Below are 15867 nucleotides of genomic sequence, written 5' to 3'. Positions count from 1 at the left end.
AAAGAGCTGACGTTTCGAGTCTAACTGATTAAAGATAAAGATAAAAACAAAGGGGGAGTATTATGGAGCTGTTTCTACCACGCTGAGAGGAGGTGAGTCAAGGCTCCAGATGCAAAGGTGATAATGAGGAGAGGAAAAAGGTATTGAGAGAGTGGGGAGCGAGAGAAAGAGAGACAGTCAAGAAATAAGAGGTACAGAACAGTGGCAAAAAAACACAACTAAAAAAGATAAATAAAATAATTGAAATAAAATTACCTGAAGTTGTTTGAATTCAACAACTTCAGACAATTTTACTTCGTTTTTTTATTTATCTTTTTTATCATTTCACCTGCACTATCATAGAGCCATTAGATGTGGACAGCACTGAAAACACAGTCTTCGGTCGCACTCGTCCATTCCGAACAGATATCCTCAACTCATCCAGTCGCGATTGCATGCACTTGACCCATTTCTCTCTCAACCCTTCCTATTCAAGTACACGTCCAGATTCCTTAACAGTATTGGAATTATACCATCCATCACCAGCTCGACTGGTAACTTATTCCAGAAACGCACCACCCTCTGCGTGCAGCCGTTGCCCCTCACTGCCTTTCGAATTCTCACCCTCCCACACCAGATTTATACCCTCTAGTTCTGAACTGCCCCACCTGAGCGAAAGGAACTTGTCTATTTACCCGATTCATTCCCCTCATGATTGAAAAACCTCCGTAAGATCAGCTCCCAGCCTCTGACGCGCCAGGCGAAATCGTGAGCGAGTGTTCAGCCTGTAAACGTTTGCACCTTTTCCATTTTCAAATGTAGGGTGTAGCATGCTGTCTGAAGCAATCGTTTTAGCAGCTGACCTGTCGCTGACAAACTCTGCAGGAAGGCCTGATAACTTGCTGTCAAACGAAGATTGCATAAGCAACATGAGTCATTGAGCAAAACGTGCAATTGACTTCTAAGCTGTTGCTGACACCAAAGCAACTGCGTCGTTCGGGAGCAGAAAGAACCTCACTGATAGATTACAATTCCAATGCATTTGGCATAAGGTTCGTAGCAGTTAATCAGCAGCACATAACCCTGACTCCAAAGGTCTGTGAGTATCCAGAAGAACAGTGAGCGATCGTTGAAGGTACGGTTCTCCAGACGAAATTTGTCAACGTGAGAAGCTGCAGCTGAGCTGGTGGCGTTGCGATAGAAATTGCATGCGTCCGGACACTGTGCTTATTTTTAGATATCAGAGCAAATGGTTAACTCGAGTATGCGCGTTCGGAAAAGTAAATGTTTTTTTTTGTTGAAAAGCTTTGCAACGAAAGGAAATACTTCAGACTATCGTGCGATCGATGAGAAGCAGAAAATGCAGAGCAGCCGTGGTTGTGGGCACCGGCAATATAGGCATTTGCTCTCGCTGAGCTGCCAGCGTTGGCCGGTTCGCTCAGCTGGTTAGAGCGTGGTGCTAATAACGCCAAGGTCGTGGGTTCGATCCCCACACTGACCACATGCAGCGCTTGTGCGGTTGCTGTGTTTCCAAACGACGTGCTCCACCAAGCCGGAAGCGCCACCTTCGGCAATAAAACATTTGACAGGGAATTGACGCACGACTTGATCGCCTGACTGGGTGGATGTGTCGGCAGCAAAACAACCAGTCTCAGTTGTTTTCGCCAACAAATGCAAAACATTGTGCAGTATTAGGCAGACCTGGCACAGTCTCGGAGGAGAACCAGAGTTCAGGCTTCAATTCGTTCGTGTTATTTTCCTGGATCTCTGTTAATACTCGTCACACGACTTCCAGAGGCAATTCGTTCGCTTGCTCACCTCTCATGCATCGACACTGGAGTTATCATATCACCAGCAATACCATAGAGCCATTAATAAAAGCAAATTACTGCGGATGCTGGGATCTGAAACCAAAAGAGAAAATGCTGGAAAATCTCAGCAGGTCTGGCACCATCTGCAAGGAGAGAAAAGAGCTGACGTTTCGAGTCTAACTGATTAAAGATAAAGATAAAAACAAAGGGGGAGTATTATGGAGCTGTTTCTACCACGCTGAGAGGAAGTGAGTCAAGGCTCCAGATGCAAAGGTGATAATGAGGAGAGGAAAAAGGTATTGAGAGAGTGGGGAGCGAGAGAAAGAGAGACAGTCAAGAAATAAGAGGTACAGAACAGTGGCAAAAAAACACAACTAAAAAAGATAAATAAAATAATTGAAATAAAATTACCTGAAGTTGTTTGAATTCAACAACTTCAGACAATTTTACTTCGTTTTTTTATTTATCTTTTTTAACATTTCACCTGCACTATCATAGAGCCATTAGATGTGGACAGCACTGAAAACACAGTCTTCGGTCGCACTCGTCCATTCCGAACAGATATCCTCAACTCATCCAGTCGCGATTGCATGCACTTGACCCATTTCTCTCTCAACCCTTCCTATTCAAGTACACGTCCAGATTCCTTAACAGTATTGGAATTATACCATCCATCACCAGCTCGACTGGTAACTTATTCCAGAAACGCACCACCCTCTGCGTGCAGCCGTTGCCCCTCACTGCCTTTCGAATTCTCACCCTCCCACACCAGATTTATACCCTCTAGTTCTGAACTGCCCCACCTGAGCGAAAGGAACTTGTCTATTTACCCGATTCATTCCCCTCATGATTGAAAAACCTCCGTAAGATCAGCTCCCAGCCTCTGACGCGCCAGGCGAAATCGTGAGCGAGTGTTCAGCCTGTAAACGTTTGCACCTTTTCCATTTTCAAATGTAGGGTGTAGTATGCTGTCTGAAGCAATCGTTTTAGCAGCTGACCTGTCGCTGACAAACTCTGCAGGAAGGCCTGATAACTTGCTGTCAAACGAAGATTGCATAAGCAACATGAGTCATTGAGCAAAACGTGCAATTGACTTCTAAGCTGTTGCTGACACCAAAGCAACTGTGTCGTTCGGGAGCAGAAAGAACCTCACTGATAGATTACAATTCCAATGCATTTGGCATAAGGTTCGTAGCAGTTAATCAGCAGCACATAACCCTGACTCCAAAGGTCTGTGAGTATCCAGAAGAACAGTGAGCGATCGTTGAAGGTACGGTTCTCCAGACGAAATTTGTCAACGTGAGAAGCTGCAGCTGAGCTGGTGGCGTTGCGATAGAAATTGCATGCGTCCGGACACTGTGCTTATTTTTAGATATCAGAGCAAATGGTTAACTCGAGTATGCGCGTTCGGAAAAGTAAATGTTTTTTTTTTGTTGAAAAGCTTTGCAACGAAAGGAAATACTTCAGACTATCGTGCGATCGATGAGAAGCAGAAAATGCAGAGCAGCCGTGGTTGTGGGCACCGGCAATATAGGCATTTGCTCTCGCTAAGCTGCCAGCGTTGGCCGGTTCGCTCAGCTGGTTAGAGCGTGGTGCTAATAACGCCAAGGTCGTGGGTTCGATCCCCACACTGACCACATGCAGCGCTTGTGCGGTTGCTGTGTTTCCAAACGACGTGCTCCACCAAGCCGGAAGCGCCACCTTCGGCAATAAAACATTTGACAGGGAATTGACGCACGACTTGATCGCCTGACTGGGTGGATGTGTCGGCAGCAAAACAACCAGTCTCAGTTGTTTTCGCCAACAAATGCAAAACATTGTGCAGTATTAGGCAGACCTGGCACAGTCTCGGAGGAGAACCAGAGTTCAGGCTTCAATTCGTTCGTGTTATTTTCCTGGATCTCTGTTAATACTCGTCACACGACTTCCAGAGGCAATTCGTTCGCTTGCTCACCTCTCATGCATCGACACTGGAGTTATCATATCACCAGCAATACCATAGAGCCATTAATAAAAGCAAATTACTGCGGATGCTGGGATCTGAAACCAAAAGAGAAAATGCTGGAAAATCTCAGCAGGTCTGGCACCATCTGCAAGGAGAGAAAAGAGCTGACGTTTCGAGTCTAACTGATTAAAGATAAAGATAAAAACAAAGGGGGAGTATTATGGAGCTGTTTCTACCACGCTGAGAGGAGGTGAGTCAAGGCTCCAGATGCAAAGGTGATAATGAGGAGAGGAAAAAGGTATTGAGAGAGTGGGGAGCGAGAGAAAGAGAGACAGTCAAGAAATAAGAGGTACAGAACAGTGGCAAAAAAACACAACTAAAAAAGATAAATAAAATAATTGAAATAAAATTACCTGAAGTTGTTTGAATTCAACAACTTCAGACAATTTTACTTCGTTTCTTTATTTATCTTTTTTATCATTTCACCTGCACTATCATAGAGCCATTAGATGTGGACAGCACTGAAAACACAGTCTTCGGTCGCACTCGTCCATTCCGAACAGATATCCTCAACTCATCCAGTCGCGATTGCATGCACTTGACCCATTTCTCTCTCAACCCTTCCTATTCAATTACACGTCCAGATTCCTTAACAGTATTGGAATTATACCATCCATCACCAGCTCGACTGGTAACTTATTCCAGAAACGCACCACCCTCTGCGTGCAGCCGTTGCCCCTCACTGCCTTTCGAATTCTCACCCTCCCACACCAGATTTATACCCTCTAGTTCTGAACTGCCCCACCTGAGCGAAAGGAACTTGTCTATTTACCCGATTCATTCCCCTCATGATTGAAAAACCTCCGTAAGATCAGCTCCCAGCCTCTGACGCGCCAGGCGAAATCGTGAGCGAGTGTTCAGCCTGTAAACGTTTGCACCTTTTCCATTTTCAAATGTAGGGTGTAGCATGCTGTCTGAAGCAATCGTTTTAGCAGCTGACCTGTCGCTGACAAACTCTGCAGGAAGGCCTGATAACTTGCTGTCAAACGAAGATTGCATAAGCAACATGAGTCATTGAGCAAAACGTGCAATTGACTTCTAAGCTGTTGCTGACACCAAAGCAACTGCGTCGTTCGGGAGCAGAAAGAACCTCACTGATAGATTACAATTCCAATGCATTTGGCATAAGGTTCGTAGCAGTTAATCAGCAGCACATAACCCTGACTCCAAAGGTCTGTGAGTATCCAGAAGAACAGTGAGCGATCGTTGAAGGTACGGTTCTCCAGACGAAATTTGTCAACGTGAGAAGCTGCAGCTGAGCTGGTGGCGTTGCGATAGAAATTGCATGCGTCCGGACACTGTGCTTATTTTTAGATATCAGAGCAAATGGTTAACTCGAGTATGCGCGTTCGGAAAAGTAAATGTTTTTTTTTGTTGAAAAGCTTTGCAACGAAAGGAAATACTTCAGACTATCGTGCGATCGATGAGAAGCAGAAAATGCAGAGCAGCCGTGGTTGTGGGCACCGGCAATATAGGCATTTGCTCTAGCGGAGCTGCCAGCGTTGGCCGGTTCGCTCAGCTGGTTTGAGCGTGGTGCTAATAACGCCAAGGTCGTGGGTTCGATCCCCACACTGACCACATGCAGCGCTTGTGCGGTTGCTGTGTTTCCAAACGACGTGCTCCACCAAGCCGGAAGCGCCACCTTCGGCAATAAAACATTTGACAGGGAATTGACGCACGACTTGATCGCCTGACTGGGTGGATGTGTCGGCAGCAAAACAACCAGTCTCAGTTGTTTTCGCCAACAAATGCAAAACATTGTGCAGTATTAGGCAGACCTGGCACAGTCTCGGAGGAGAACCAGAGTTCAGGCTTCAATTCGTTCGTGTTATTTTCCTGGATCTCTGTTAATACTCGTCACACGACTTCCAGAGGCAATTCGTTCGCTTGCTCACCTCTCATGCATCGACACTGGAGTTATCATATCACCAGCAATACCATAGAGCCATTAATAAAAGCAAATTACTGCGGATGCTGGGATCTGAAACCAAAAGAGAAAATGCTGGAAAATCTCAGCAGGTCTGGCACCATCTGCAAGGAGAGAAAAGAGCTGACGTTTCGAGTCTAACTGATTAAAGATAAAGATAAAAACAAAGGGGGAGTATTATGGAGCTGTTTCTACCACGCTGAGAGGAGGTGAGTCAAGGCTCCAGATGCAAAGGTGATAATGACAGTGCATGGAGAGATTAAAGGGAGATTAAGAGGCGTGAATGACCCAGGCTGAAGCCAGCGCTATGTGACAAAATAAGTGAGGGATGGGTGAAGCAGAGACAAAATGGAAAACAGGGGAGAAGGGTAGCAAAGCGGGAAGAGGAGAGGAAAAAGGTATTGAGAGAGTGGGGAGCGAGAGAAAGAGAGACAGTCAAGAAATAAGAGGTACAGAACAGTGGCAAAAAAAACACAACTAAAAAAGATAAATAAAATAATTGAAATAAAATTACCTGAAGTTGTTTGAATTCAACAACTTCAGACAATTTTACTTCGTTTTTTTATTTATCTTTTTTAACATTTCACCTGCACTATCATAGAGCCATTAGATGTGGACAGCACTGAAAACACAGTCTTCGGTCGCACTCGTCCATTCCGAACAGATATCCTCAACTCATCCAGTCGCGATTGCATGCACTTGACCCATTTCTCTCTCAACCCTTCCTATTCAAGTACACGTCCAGATTCCTTAACAGTATTGGAATTATACCATCCATCACCAGCTCGACTGGTAACTTATTCCAGAAACGCACCACCCTCTGCGTGCAGCCGTTGCCCCTCACTGCCTTTCGAATTCTCACCCTCCCACACCAGATTTATACCCTCTAGTTCTGAACTGCCCCACCTGAGCGAAAGGAACTTGTCTATTTACCCGATTCATTCCCCTCATGATTGAAAAACCTCCGTAAGATCAGCTCCCAGCCTCTGACGCGCCAGGCGAAATCGTGAGCGAGTGTTCAGCCTGTAAACGTTTGCACCTTTTCCATTTTCAAATGTAGGGTGTAGCATGCTGTCTGAAGCAATCGTTTTAGCAGCTGACCTGTCGCTGACAAACTCTGCAGGAAGGCCTGATAACTTGCTGTCAAACGAAGATTGCATAAGCAACATGAGTCATTGAGCAAAACGTGCAATTGACTTCTAAGCTGTTGCTGACACCAAAGCAACTGCGTCGTTCGGGAGCAGAAAGAACCTCACTGATAGATTACAATTCCAATGCATTTGGCATAAGATTCGTAGCAGTTAATCAGCAGCACATAACCCTGACTCCAAAGGTCTGTGAGTATCCAGAAGAACAGTGAGCGATCGTTGAAGGTACGGTTCTCCAGACGAAATTTGTCAACGTGAGAAGCTGCAGCTGAGCTGGTGGCGTTGCGATTGAAATTGCATGCGTCCGGACATTGTGCTTATTTTTAGATATCAGAGCAAATGGTTAACTCGAGTATGCGCGTTCGGAAAAGTAAATGTTTTTTTTTGTTGAAAAGCTTTGCAACGAAAGGAAATACTTCAGACTATCGTGCGATCGATGAGAAGCAGAAAATGCAGAGCAGCCGTGGTTGTGGGCACCGGCAATATAGGCATTTGCTCTCGCTGAGCTGCCAGCGTTGGTCGGTTAGCTCAGCTGGTTAGAGCGTGGTGCTAATAACGCCAAGGTCGTGGGTTCGATCCCCACACTGACCACATGCAGCGCTTGTGCGGTTGCTGTGTTTCCAAACGACGTGCTCCACCAAGCCCGAAGCGCCACCTTTGGCAATAAAACATTTGACAGGGATAGACGCGCGACTTGATCGCCTGACTGGGTGGATGTGTCGGCAGCAAAACAACCAGTCTCAATTGTTTTCGCCAACAAATGCAAAACATTGTGCAGTATTAGGCAGACCTGGCACAGTCTCGGAGGAGAACCAGAGTTCAGGCTTCAATTCGTTCGTGTTATTTTCCTGGATCTCTGTTAATACTCGTCACACGACTTCCAGAGGCAATTCGTTCGCTTGCTCACCTCTCATGCATCGACACTGGAGTTATCATATCACCAGCAATACCATAGAGCCATTAATAAAAGCAAATTACTGCGGATGCTGGGATCTGAAACCAAAAGAGAAAATGCTGGAAAATCTCAGCAGGTCTGGCACCATCTGCAAGGAGAGAAAAGAGCTGACGTTTCGAGTCTAACTGATTAAAGATAAAGATAAAAACAAAGGGGGAGTATTATGGAGCTGTTTCTACCACGCTGAGAGGAGGTGAGTCAAGGCTCCAGATGCAAAGGTGATAATGACAGTGCATGGAGAGATTAAAGGGAGATTAAGAGGCGTGAATGACCCAGGCTGAAGCCAGCGCTATGTGACAAAATAAGTGAGGGATGGGTGAAGCAGAGACAAAATGGAAAACAGGGGAGAAGGGTAGCAAAGCGGGAAGAGGAGAGGAAAAAGGTATTGAGAGAGTGGGGAGCGAGAGAAAGAGAGACAGTCAAGAAATAAGAGGTACAGAACAGTGGCAAAAAAAACACAACTAAAAAAGATAAATAAAATAATTGAAATAAAATTACCTGAAGTTGTTTGAATTCAACAACTTCAGACAATTTTACTTCGTTTTTTTATTTATCTTTTTTAACATTTCACCTGCACTATCATAGAGCCATTAGATGTGGACAGCACTGAAAACACAGTCTTCGGTCGCACTCGTCCATTCCGAACAGATATCCTCAACTCATCCAGTCGCGATTGCATGCACTTGACCCATTTCTCTCTCAACCCTTCCTATTCAAGTACACGTCCAGATTCCTTAACAGTATTGGAATTATACCATCCATCACCAGCTCGACTGGTAACTTATTCCAGAAACGCACCACCCTCTGCGTGCAGCCGTTGCCCCTCACTGCCTTTCGAATTCTCACCCTCCCACACCAGATTTATACCCTCTAGTTCTGAACTGCCCCACCTGAGCGAAAGGAACTTGTCTATTTACCCGATTCATTCCCCTCATGATTGAAAAACCTCCGTAAGATCAGCTCCCAGCCTCTGACGCGCCAGGCGAAATCGTGAGCGAGTGTTCAGCCTGTAAACGTTTGCACCTTTTCCATTTTCAAATGTAGGGTGTAGCATGCTGTCTGAAGCAATCGTTTTAGCAGCTGACCTGTGGCTGACAAACTCTGCAGGAAGGCCTGATAACTTGCTGTCAAACGAAGATTGCATAAGCAACATGAGTCATTGAGCAAAACGTGCAATTGACTTCTAAGCTGTTGCTGACACCAAAGCAACTGCGTCGTTCGGGAGCAGAAAGAACCTCACTGATAGATTACAATTCCAATGCATTTGGCATAAGGTTCGTAGCAGTTAATCAGCAGCACATAACCCTGACTCCAAAGGTCTGTGAGTATCCAGAAGAACAGTGAGCGATCGTTGAAGGTAAGGTTCTCCAGACGAAATTTGTCAACGTGAGAAGCTGCAGCTGAGCTGGTGGCGTTGCGATTGAAATTGCATGCGTCCGGACATTGTGCTTATTTTTAGATATCAGAGCAAATGGTTAACTCGAGTATGCGCGTTCGGAATAGTAAATGTTTTTTTTTGTTGAAAAGCTTTGCAACGAAAGGAAATACTTCAGACTATCGTGCGATCGATGAGAAGCAGAAAATGCAGAGCAGCCGTGGTTGTGGGCACCGGCAATATAGGCATTTGCTCTCGCTGAGCTGCCAGCGTTGGTCGGTTAGCTCAGCTGGTTAGAGCGTGGTGCTAATAACGCCAAGGTCGTGGGTTCGATCCCCACACTGACCACATGCAGCGCTTGTGCGGTTGCTGTGTTTCCAAACGACGTGCTCCACCAAGCCGGAAGCGCCACCTTCGCAATAAAAGATTTGACAGGGATAGACGCAGGACTTGATCGCCTGACTGCGTGGATGTGTCGGCAGCAAAACAACCAGTCTCAGTTGTTTTCGCCAACAAATGCAAAACATTGTGCAGTATTAGGCAGACCTGGCACAGTCTCGGAGGAGAACCAGAGTTCAGGCTTCAATTCGTTCGTGTTATTTTCCTGGATCTCTGTTAATACTCGTCACACGACTTCCAGAGGCAATTCGTTCGCTTGCTCACCTCTCATGCATCGACACTGGAGTTATCATATCACCAGCAATACCATAGAGCCATTAATAAAAGCAAATTACTGCGGATGCTGGGATCTGAAACCAAAAGAGAAAATGCTGGAAAATCTCAGCAGGTCTGGCACCATCTGCAAGGAGAGAAAAGAGCTGACGTTTCGAGTCTAACTGATTAAAGATAAAGATAAAAACAAAGGGGGAGTATTATGGAGCTGTTTCTGCCACGCTGAGAGGAGGTGAGTCAAGGCTCCAGATGCAAAGGTGATAATGACAGTGCATGGAGAGATTAAAGGGAGATTAAGAGGCGTGAATGACCCAGGCTGAAGCCAGCGCTATGTGACAAAATAAGTGAGGGATGGGTGAAGCAGAGACAAAATGGAAAACAGGGGAGAAGGGTAGCAAAGCGGGAAGAGGAGAGGAAAAAGGTATTGAGAGAGTGGGGAGCGAGAGAAAGAGAGACAGTCAAGAAATAAGAGGTACAGAACAGTGGCAAAAAAAACACAACTAAAAAAGATAAATAAAATAATTGAAATAAAATTACCTGAAGTTGTTTGAATTCAACAACTTCAGACAATTTTACTTCGTTTTTTTATTTATCTTTTTTAACATTTCACCTGCACTATCATAGAGCCATTAGATGTGGACAGCACTGAAAACACAGTCTTCGGTCGCACTCGTCCATTCCGAACAGATATCCTCAACTCATCCAGTCGCGATTGCATGCACTTGACCCATTTCTCTCTCAACCCTTCCTATTCAAGTACACGTCCAGATTCCTTAACAGTATTGGAATTATACCATCCATCACCAGCTCGACTGGTAACTTATTCCAGAAACGCACCACCCTCTGCGTGCAGCCGTTGCCCCTCACTGCCTTTCGAATTCTCACCCTCCCACACCAGATTTATACCCTCTAGTTCTGAACTGCCCCACCTGAGCGAAAGGAACTTGTCTATTTACCCGATTCATTCCCCTCATGATTGAAAAACCTCCGTAAGATCAGCTCCCAGCCTCTGACGCGCCAGGCGAAATCGTGAGCGAGTGTTCAGCCTGTAAACGTTTGCACCTTTTCCATTTTCAAATGTAGGGTGTAGCATGCTGTCTGAAGCAATCGTTTTAGCAGCTGACCTGTCGCTGACAAACTCTGCAGGAAGGCCTGATAACTTGCTGTCAAACGAAGATTGCATAAGCAACATGAGTCATTGAGCAAAACGTGCAATTGACTTCTAAGCTGTTGCTGACACCAAAGCAACTGCGTCGTTCGGGAGCAGAAAGAACCTCACTGATAGATTACAATTCCAATGCATTTGGCATAAGGTTCGTAGCAGTTAATCAGCAGCACATAACCCTGACTCCAAAGGTCTGTGAGTATCCAGAAGAACAGTGAGCGATCGTTGAAGGTACGGTTCTCCAGACGAAATTTGTCAACGTGAGAAGCTGCAGCTGAGCTGGTGGCGTTGCGATTTAAATTGCATGCGTCCGGACATTGTGCTTATTTTTAGATATCAGAGCAAATGGTTAACTCGAGTATGCGCGTTCGGAAAAGTAAATGTTTTTTTTTTGTTGAAAAGCTTTGCAACGAAAGGAAATACTTCAGACTATCGTGCGATCGATGAGAAGCAGAAAATGCAGAGCAGCCGTGGTTGTGGGCACCGGCAATATAGGCATTTGCTCTCGCTGAGCTGCCAGCGTTGGTCGGTTAGCTCAGCTGGTTAGAGCGTGGTGCTAATAACGCCAAGGTCGTGGGTTCGATCCCCACACGGACCACATGCAGCGCTTGTGCGGTTGCTGTGTTGCCAAACGACGTGCTCCACCCAGCCGGAAGCGCCACCTTCGCAATAAAACATTTGACAGGGATAGACGCAGGACTTGATCGCCTGACTGGGTGGATGTGTCGGCAGCAAAACAACCAGTCTCAGTTGTTTTCGCCAACAAATGCAAAACATTGTGCAGTATTAGGCCGACCTGGCACAGTCTCGGAGGAGAACCAGAGTTCAGGCTTCAATTCGTTCGTGTTATTTTCCTGGATCTCTGTTAATACTCGTCACACGACTTCCAGAGGCAATTCGTTCGCTTGCTCACCTCTCATGGTTCGACACTGGAGTTATCATATCACCAGCAATACCATAGAGCCATTAATAAAAGCAAATTACTGCGGATGCTGGGATCTGAAACCAAAAGAGAAAATGCTGGAAAATCTCAGCAGGTCTGGCACCATCTGCAAGGAGAGAAAAGAGCTGACGTTTCGAGTCTAACTGATTAAAGATAAAGATAAAAACAAAGGGGGAGTATTATGGAGCTGTTTCTGCCACGCTGAGAGGAGGTGAGTCAAGGCTCCAGATGCAAAGGTGATAATGACAGTGCATGGAGAGATTAAAGGGAGATTAAGAGGCGTGAATGACCCAGGCTGAAGCCAGCGCTATGTGACAAAATAAGTGAGGGATGGGTGAAGCAGAGACAAAATGGAAAACAGGGGAGAAGGGTAGCAAAGCGGGAAGAGGAGAGGCAAAAGGTATTGAGAGAGTGGGGAGCGAGAGAAAGAGAGACAGTCAAGAAATAAGAGGTACAGAACAGTGGCAAAAAAAACACAACTAAAAAAGATAAATAAAATAATTGAAATAAAATTACCTGAAGTTGTTTGAATTCAACAACTTCAGACAATTTTACTTCGTTTTTTTATTTATCTTTTTTAACATTTCACCTGCACTATCATAGAGCCATTAGATGTGGACAGCACTGAAAACACAGTCTTCGGTCGCACTCGTCCATTCCGAACAGATATCCTCAACTCATCCAGTCGCGATTGCATGCACTTGACCCATTTCTCTCTCAACCCTTCCTATTCAAGTACACGTCCAGATTCCTTAACAGTATTGGAATTATACCATCCATCACCAGCTCGACTGGTAACTTATTCCAGAAACGCACCACCCTCTGCGTGCAGCCGTTGCCCCTCACTGCCTTTCGAATTCTCACCCTCCCACACCAGATTTATACCCTCTAGTTCTGAACTGCCCCACCTGAGCGAAAGGAACTTGTCTATTTACCCGATTCATTCCCCTCATGATTGAAAAACCTCCGTAAGATCAGCTCCCAGCCTCTGACGCGCCAGGCGAAATCGTGAGCGAGTGTTCAGCCTGTAAACGTTTGCACCTTTTCCATTTTCAAATGTAGGGTGTAGCATGCTGTCTGAAGCAATCGTTTTAGCAGCTGACCTGTCGCTGACAAACTCTGCAGGAAGGCCTGATAACTTGCTGTCAAACGAAGATTGCATAAGCAACATGAGTCATTGAGCAAAACGTGCAATTGACTTCTAAGCTGTTGCTGACACCAAAGCAACTGCGTCGTTCGGGAGCAGAAAGAACCTCACTGATAGATTACAATTCCAATGCATTTGGCATAAGGTTCGTAGCAGTTAATCAGCAGCACATAACCCTGACTCCAAAGGTCTGTGAGTATCCAGAAGAACAGTGAGCGATCGTTGAAGGTACGGTTCTCCAGACGAAATTTGTCAACGTGAGAAGCTGCAGCTGAGCTGGTGGCGTTGCGATTGAAATTGCATGCGTCCGGACATTGTGCTTATTTTTAGATATCAGAGCAAATGGTTAACTCGAGTATGCGCGTTCGGAAAAGTAAATGTTTTTTTTTGTTGAAAAGCTTTGCAACGAAAGGAAATACTTCAGACTATCGTGCGATCGATGAGAAGCAGAAAATGCAGAGCAGCCGTGGTTGTGGGCACCGGCAATATAGGCATTTGCTCTCGCTGAGCTGCCAGCGTTGGTCGGTTAGCTCAGCTGGTTAGAGCGTGGTGCTAATAACGCCAAGGTCGTGGGTTCGATCCCCACACGGACCACATGCAGCGCTGGTGCGGTTGCTGTGTTTCCAAACGACGTGCTCCACCAAGCCGGAAGCGCCACCTTCGCAATAAAAAATTTGACAGGGATAGACGCAGGACTTGATCGCCTGACTGGGTGGATGTGTCGGCAGCAAAACAACCAGTCTCAGTTGTTTTCGCCAACAAATGCAAAACATTGTGCAGTATGAGGCAGACCTGGCACAGTCTCGGAGGAGAACCAGAGTTCAGGCTTCAATTCGTTCGTGTTATTTTCCTGGATCTCTGTTAATACTCGTCACACGACTTCCAGAGGCAATTCGTTCGCTTGCTCACCTCTCATGCGTCGACACTGGAGTTATCATATCACCAGCAATACCATAGAGCCATTAATAAAAGCAAATTACTGCGGATGCTGGGATCTGAAACCAAAAGAGAAACTGCTGGAAAATCTCAGCAGGTCTGGCACCATCTGCAAGGAGAGAAAAGAGCTGACGTTTCGAGTCTAACTGATTAAAGATAAAGATAAAAACAAAGGGGGAGTATTATGGAGCTGTTTCTACCACGCTGAGAGGAGGTGAGTCAAGGCTCCAGATGCAAAGGTGATAATGACAGTGCATGGAGAGATTAAAGGGAGATTAAGAGGCGTGAATGACCCAGGCTGAAGCCAGCGCTATGTGACAAAATAAGTGAGGGATGGGTGAAGCAGAGACAAAATGGAAAACAGGGGAGAAGGGTAGCAAAGCGGGAAGAGGAGAGGCAAAAGGTATTGAGAGAGTGGGGAGCGAGAGAAAGAGAGACAGTCAAGAAATAAGAGGTACAGAACAGTGGCAAAAAAAACACAACTAAAAAAGATAAATAAAATAATTGAAATAAAATTACCTGAAGTTGTTTGAATTCAACAACTTCAGACAATTTTACTTCGTTTTTTTATTTATCTTTTTTAACATTTCACCTGCACTATCATAGAGCCATTAGATGTGGACAGCACTGAAAACACAGTCTTCGGTCGCACTCGTCCATTCCGAACAGATATCCTCAACTCATCCAGTCGCGATTGCATGCACTTGACCCATTTCTCTCTCAACCCTTCCTATTCAAGTACACGTCCAGATTCCTTAACAGTATTGGAATTATACCATCCATCACCAGCTCGACTGGTAACTTATTCCAGAAACGCACCACCCTCTGCGTGCAGCCGTTGCCCCTCACTGCCTTTCGAATTCTCACCCTCCCACACCAGATTTATACCCTCTAGTTCTGAACTGCCCCACCTGAGCGAAAGGAACTTGTCTATTTACCCGATTCATTCCCCTCATGATTGAAAAACCTCCGTAAGATCAGCTCCCAGCCTCTGACGCGCCAGGCGAAATCGTGAGCGAGTGTTCAGCCTGTAAACGTTTGCACCTTTTCCATTTTCAAATGTATGGTGTAGCATGCTGTCTGAAGCAATCGTTTTAGCAGCTGACCTGTGGCTGACAAACTCTGCAGGAAGGCCTGATAACTTGCTGTCAAACGAAGATTGCATAAGCAACATGAGTCATTGAGCAAAACGTGCAATTGACTTCTAAGCTGTTGCTGACACCAAAGCAACTGCGTCGTTCGGGAGCAGAAAGAACCTCACTGATAGATTACAATTCCAATGCATTTGGCATAAGGTTCGTAGCAGTTAATCAGCAGCACATAACCCTGACTCCAAAGGTCTGTGAGTATCCAGAAGAACAGTGAGCGATCGTTGAAGGTACGGTTCTCCAGACGAAATTTGTCAACGTGAGAAGCTGCAGCTGAGCTGGTGGCGTTGCGATTGAAATTGCATGCGTCCGGACATTGTGCTTATTTTTAGATATCAGAGCAAATGGTTAACTCGAGTATGCGCGTTCGGAAAAGTAAATGTTTTTTTTTGTTGAAAAGCTTTGCAACGAAAGGAAATACTTCAGACTATCGTGCGATCGATGAGAAGCAGAAAATGCAGAGCAGCCGTGGTTGTGGGCACCGGCAATATAGGCATTTGCTCTCACTGAGCTGCCAGCGTTGGTCGGTTAGCTCAGCTGGTTAGAGCGTGGTGCTAATAACGCCAAGGTCGTGGGTTCGATCCCCACACTGACCACATGCAGCGCTTGTGCGGTTGCTGTGTTTCCAAACGACGTGCTCCACCAAGCCGGAAGCG

At 45.7% G+C, this 15867-nt stretch overlaps 7 non-coding genes across 7 annotated transcripts; all 7 read left to right on the top strand.

The window, feature by feature from the left end:
* The first annotated feature begins 1406 nt into the window (after positions 1-1406).
* Positions 1407-1480, top strand: trnai-aau (transfer RNA isoleucine (anticodon AAU)). The gene has a single exon. It is a non-coding gene; the product is annotated as a tRNA-Ile (tRNA).
* Positions 1481-3353: 1873 nt separating this feature from the next.
* On the top strand, positions 3354-3427 carry trnai-aau (transfer RNA isoleucine (anticodon AAU)). Its single transcript has one exon. It is a non-coding gene; the product is annotated as a tRNA-Ile (tRNA).
* Positions 3428-7387: 3960 nt separating this feature from the next.
* On the top strand, positions 7388-7461 carry trnai-aau (transfer RNA isoleucine (anticodon AAU)). The gene has a single exon. It is a non-coding gene; the product is annotated as a tRNA-Ile (tRNA).
* A 2013-nt stretch (positions 7462-9474) lies between these two features.
* Positions 9475-9548, top strand: trnai-aau (transfer RNA isoleucine (anticodon AAU)). The gene has a single exon. It is a non-coding gene; the product is annotated as a tRNA-Ile (tRNA).
* Positions 9549-11561: 2013 nt separating this feature from the next.
* Positions 11562-11635, top strand: trnai-aau (transfer RNA isoleucine (anticodon AAU)). Its single transcript has one exon. It is a non-coding gene; the product is annotated as a tRNA-Ile (tRNA).
* Positions 11636-13647: 2012 nt separating this feature from the next.
* Positions 13648-13721, top strand: trnai-aau (transfer RNA isoleucine (anticodon AAU)). Its single transcript has one exon. It is a non-coding gene; the product is annotated as a tRNA-Ile (tRNA).
* A 2012-nt stretch (positions 13722-15733) lies between these two features.
* On the top strand, positions 15734-15807 carry trnai-aau (transfer RNA isoleucine (anticodon AAU)). The gene has a single exon. It is a non-coding gene; the product is annotated as a tRNA-Ile (tRNA).
* Positions 15808-15867: the final 60 nt, after the last annotated feature.

This window comes from Chiloscyllium punctatum, chromosome 17 (genome assembly GCF_047496795.1).
Source record: "Chiloscyllium punctatum isolate Juve2018m chromosome 17, sChiPun1.3, whole genome shotgun sequence".
Lineage (NCBI taxonomy): Eukaryota > Metazoa > Chordata > Chondrichthyes > Orectolobiformes > Hemiscylliidae > Chiloscyllium > Chiloscyllium punctatum.
The sequence above is the reverse complement of the archived record's forward strand: the minus strand, read 5'-3'. Positions and strand labels throughout refer to the sequence as shown.